The sequence below is a fragment of the Pteropus alecto genome, unplaced genomic scaffold, assembly GCF_000325575.1.
Source record: "Pteropus alecto unplaced genomic scaffold, ASM32557v1 scaffold121, whole genome shotgun sequence".
NCBI lineage: Eukaryota > Metazoa > Chordata > Mammalia > Chiroptera > Pteropodidae > Pteropus > Pteropus alecto.
Window position 1 is genome coordinate 994,476 of NW_006434369.1, and position 6,264 is coordinate 1,000,739.

Sequence of the window (6,264 nt, forward strand, 5' to 3'; positions counted from 1 at the left end):
TATTTGTTCAGGGTCTCAGCTTCTATCTCAAACTTCTACTCAGGTATTTTCTTAAATAATTATGGTTTCTTCCAAAGGAAAAAAAAAAAGGAAAATTTTAAATATGAGCAGTAGAATACTAAACTATTTGGTGGGAAGTAGCTTTCACAAACCCTTCAAATCAGACTGTGTAAGTGATGACTGCTTCCAATCATAAGCCTACCAGCCAACCTTTTCTCCTTAAGGAAGACACTCATGGGCTTTCTCTTCTCACTGTCCCAGCCTTCACCTTAATACTTGTTTTTCTTGCTTTAATTTATTTTGAATGGTCAGCCATCATGATCCTTTCTTTGTCCCCCAACTTGAGATGTATGAAGGCTTTGGTCTCTCTGGGAGTGGGTTGAAGTGCACACACACACACACACACACACACACACACACACTTTTATATTATATAATATGCTATTATATTACATTACATTATATTATATAGATGCATATTAAAGGGGCATTCTGCATCTGAGTTCTGGCTCAACTTTCTCAAGGCACCAGAATAAGGGTCCTAATAGGGGGTGGCTCCATAGTGTAGTGGTTAGCACGTCTGCTTTACATGCAGAAGGTCCTGGGTTCCCACCCCAAGTGGAGCCACGGGACCATATCCAGGGTACCCCAAGCCCCGGGGGCACACTGCGAGCTTGTGGGAGGAGACATCCCATCTTCAGAGATCCAGTTCTTGAGGGGAAACTACAACAGCCATAGGTCAGGGGTTGGGTGGGGTGGGTGGGATGGAGTGGAGTGGGGTGGGGTGGGGTAGGGGGAAGAATTCTAATAGATGGGTTCAGTTAGCAAGGAAATAATTCTAAACAAAGCAGCACAATGCTTAAAATACCACTTTCAAATTACAAATAACAGAAGGAAAATACAGTACTGTTTGCAATACTGAAAATAGTTCAACAAGGGATGCCTTATTAGTATTTTATAAACATTTAGATTACAATTTTAAAAAATTGTCATCTTTAAGCATATTTGTAGATCCTTTCAATGTTACAGGTCATAGCTAATACATGCATCTAAGTTTGCTCACAAGTATTTCTTCAAGTTCTAATTAAATTGTTAGTGAAATAAATGATAGGAGACCCTTCTCAGCTCTGTTGATTTTATAAATAGTAAATTAAAACTCCACTATTATTTTTGCCTTATGCTTATAAAGGTCATGACAAACTGACTATCATAAAATAGAATTTAATGAAAGATAATAAAATATTTGAACAAATCACATTTCAGATCTACAACATAATAGATTGATGAAGTTAAATTTATAAATTGAAATTTCTTTTTACCTAAAAATGTATGTATTACCCAGCATAACTGGAAAAAATAATCATAAATCAATAGAATGATTTTCTTCCATCACATGTTCATTGTCTTTTCCATCATTAATTGTCTTTTAGCAAAATATGAATCATGCATAAATCTTACACTGACTAGTGTAAGTTAATCTGACTGAATTTTTCTATTGCCCATGCAATTTTTTTCATCAGTAGAACCAAAACTGGAAAGAAAACATTATGAAAATCAATATTGGATTATCTTCTCTCTCTAGGTTCAGATTCTTCACTCAAATTCTTTACTCAAAAATTAGGAGGATAATTTATCCTGAGGAACATTATAACATAGTTCCTCTTAAAGCCTAATGTATTTTTCAGAGCTTTTAATATATTTGAGAAATCGCTCTATTTTTTAAAATTCAATTTACTCTGACACTTTTTAGAAATATTTACTGTTATATAATCTACATGCTATGTTACTGTAACTTAATAAGATAAAGCAATTATTTGATGTATTCCAAAAATGGTTTATTGGTTTTGACTGACAAGTAATGTCAAGGTTTAGAGTCATGTCACTGAGACAAAGGAAAGAATTCTAGCTAGACAACATCTAGGGAAGTCATTCTATATAAATTCCTTCCTTCTTCATATAATAAAAAGTAGTAAATAAAATAATAAAATAAGTCTCAATTCTTGGACATTTCAGGAGCATTAGATACTAATGAATTTTTCAGCTATTTGAGCTTAATTTGAGGTCAAATAAATCAAATATCTATTTTTGGCAAAACACACACATACAAAAAAAAAAGATGAGTAAGATATAGATCCTTCACTTAGTATTCAGAAATGTATAAACAAAAGTAGAAAGCAGATGAAATTTGTCCCTGAGATTCCACTGAAAAATAGGAGATAGAGAAGCTGCAATGTTTGAGAACAGAAGAGATGACTGTTTATAGGACTTTTGTTTTTGCTTTTGTTTTGGTGGTGGTGTTTTTGTTTTTATAGGGATCTTTGAAAATGTATTATACAGTATTTTGGGAAAAATTACCTGGTGGAATTACTATGAATGTCAATGACTATGCTGTACATTAAAAAAATGGTACACATATACAATGGAATATTACTCAGTCGTAGGAACAGATGAAATACAGCCATTTGCAATAACATGGATGGACCTCGAGATAATCATGCTAAGCAAAATAAGCCAGACAGAAAAAGCTGAAAACCACATGATATTACTTATATGTGGGATATAAACCTAAAAGCAACAAATGAACAGGACAAACAAACACAGACTCTTGGACATGGACAATAGATTAGTGGTTACCAGAGGGAAGGGGGATATAGATAAGGACAAAAGGGGTCAAATATTTGGAGATAGAAGGAAATCTGACTTCGAGTGGTGAACACACAATGCAAAATATTTACAGCATACTGCTGAATTGTACACTTGAAACTTACTTGATTTTTATTAATCAATGTTACTTCAATAATTTTTATTAAAAAAAACTTAATAAAAAAACTAGCCACTCAATAAAAAATTGGCAACATTTTTGATAAATAAATAAATAAATAAGTTTCTCAAACCAAAAAAATTCAAACAAGTACGTTGAATAGTTACATTTATAGGTATTAGCTCAAAGCTACACATAACATGGAGTATACAAATTAAAATATACTTCAAAGGCAAAAAAAAAAAAGAAATAGACATTTGCTTTATATATAATAGGTAATATCTAACAGACACGAATACACCTTTAATTATCAGAAGAACCTGTGCAAAAAATTCTCTGTTTTAATTTTCTTAATCTGGCTTTTATACTCTGAGGTTTTTTAAATGATAATTTTGAACTGTTTTACTTGAGTAATTTCAGTGGTTTCTCATCAATATTTTGAGGAAGTAGCCCTGGTCTTTAAAAATTCTAATATAGATAAAAATTTAAAACATTACAAACAAATAACACATTCTCCTTTATAGTTTCTCCTATTTCTTTTTTTTTTTTCCCCTTTCACTTATTTCTTATTCACTTATTTCTTGGTCTCTTGGCTCTTCTCAACCTTTTCGTCCCTTACTCTCATCATTCCTTTCATCTCTGTTTCCTTTATTTTGCAAGTTAATATCTTCTCAGAGAACTGTATCTTAACACCAGAGCTCCTGGACTTGGGACTTGGTAAATCAAAGCCATAACATCCTGGCAATCAGTCAGAAATCTCATCTAGAAACTAGAAATGAAATAAATGCTTAAAACTTGACTTTGAATTCTGAGACCAGAAACTTTAATTTCCAGATGAGGTGGAAATACTGACAATTAATTGAATCTGAAGGCTCCTCTGACAAGCAGAGAATTTTGCAGGCAAGATTTGGACTAATGAATGTGACCGTGATGTTTCACATAGAGACAAATGAAACTAGCTCATCATTCAAATTTACTAAATTCCTCTTCAACCTCATTCTTGAAAAGTTTACACACATACACTTAAAATGTGGAACTACTTACGTAAAATTAAAACTATCATTAGAAATTTGGAATTAAATTCTCTCCAGATTCTTATGCCTGTGTCTAACTTTCTGGATAAGCCTCTCCTTAGAGTTGGGTACCCAGTTACGCCACTTCATACAAGCTTCCCAGGGTTTTCAATCCAGATGTAATCTGCTCTACTGATTTCTCCTGGGATATACTAATTTCATCCAGGCATCTGAGATCTAAGCAAAGCCTGTATAAGGCTTTGAAAGAAAGAAAATCTCTCTCACGATACATATGCCTTTATTTTTCTAAATACATCATACTTTTGATTGTCTAAGGCAATAAATTATTTCATTTAGTTATATTATGCACTTCCAACTATTTTGCAACTTCTTTGAGACATTACAAAACATGAATGTTAAGTGAGCTTTGTTTTGTGTTAGTAAATTTTTAAAAATCAGTTCTACTGTACAGTAGGGACCTATAATTAGAAATGTCACCATATGTTAGCACCCAAGCTACTTATGAATTTATCTGTTCAGTTAAAATGTCAGCTGTCTGTGGGCTATGAGGATGCCATGCAAAGAATCACGTCCATTTCTATGTTTCTGACACTCATGCAAGTGGGAAAAATAAAACTTTCCAAGTAAATCTATTTTTCCTTGTTACCCAGTTATTATGGCAGTGAGGAATATAAAGGAACATCAAATTACTAACTCTGAAGCTTTGCTGGATCTAGGTTCTTTTAATAGGTCTCAAAATAATATGCGTGTTACTTCCTTGAAAGAATTTCTGACATTGAATTTTAGTTTCTTTATGGCCTCTAGATGATATGAGGATACTTTAAACCAAGTGGAATTCAGCAGTCTATTATATCAGAAGGGCTTTGGCATCAACTCAAACGTTAGCTAGCTTTTAGTATCAATCATAGCTATTGGCTGAAAAAAATCTCATCTTTGAACAACTTCATTATTTAAAATATCTGTTGGTCACAGAATATTTAAGTAGAATATTATTGTTTTCTCCATCCTGATGATGACTATTTAGTTGGAATCCTCATTAAAATGCAGTTACTCAAACTATAAAACTTAGTAGTAGTTCTAGAATCAGAATTAGAGGCATATGATCCTGTTTTACTCCTCAAAGAACAGAGTTAAAATTCTGCTCTAAGTAGTGGTAATCCAATAAAAATAGATGATGGTACAGCCATATGTGATACAGAAACCACAAGCGATTACCTCTCCTATGACAAAAATCAATCAAGAAAAAGAGGCGCAGTTCTTTACCCTTCCTAAAAGCTCATGAAAGTAAGATTGTTAAAATATATTAATTCTTGATAAATATTCATAGGCCATGTGGACTGAATATTGTAAGCTTATTATTTTAATTATCATGTTCAAGTAAATCTTAGTTAAGAAATGTTTCGTTTCTTTGTCTATTTATGTACAAAACATTAATTACATAAAATAATTTATATTTTAACATACGATATCTGCAGAAACCATGACAGGCACATACAAATGTTACTATATGAAACTCCCTAAAACATTTGTATATAATGAGCAAATCCAGAGGGTTACAATTGATGAGACATATTTATATTAACTCCAATTCTAATTTTATAATATTTAATTAACAATATTTATAAGCAAGGACATAAGAAGTAGTTAAGAGGACCTGGAGATGTCACCACAATAAACTATGAGACTTTGACTGTCTTGGCTCTCTTACTTTGGCAAAGGCCAGGGTAAATCAAACAGTTAGATGATGTGTTGGACAAGTGCAGATAAGAAGAAGAATAGATTTATCTTCACCATCAAATATTATAAATAACATTTTGCATTTTGATGACAAAATAAGAGGCAAACTTAAGTTAATAGCATGTATTACATCTATATCTGTTTGGAAAACATCTACCTCATAAGATTGCAGTTCCTATATCAAGAGTATTTGAGAGGACAGTGACATCATACATGTAAAGCACTTAAAACGAGGCTTGACTTGGTTTATAGAATGATCTCAATACATGTTAGTTGTTTTTATTATAATAACAGGGCAGACACTACAAAATCATTTTAGCTATAGCAATTCAGATTTGCAATAAAAGCCAGAATGGCACCATGGAACTAAAAACCTAAGGGAAATGTCCACGAGTATTGTTGGAACATTTTTAATACACATCACACTCTCAGGAGCCTAACTTAATAAATAAGGGGACAATAGTCTGCCTCTTAACTCTATCAAAGTCTATCATAGACATTACTTTCATATCATACATGACAGTTCACCAGTGTATAAAGTCTCTTGCCCCCAAAGGACAGCAGTCTGATAGTGTAGTGAGAAAGAACCCATACCCTGTTGACCTTCTGCTATAAAACAATTCAGCATAGGTCATAGAGAAAGAATAAAATTTTCATGCAGACTTTATGAAGTGAACTTATCTTGAACCCACGGAAATTTCTCAATTTCATTTCAAGAATTACAGCATAATA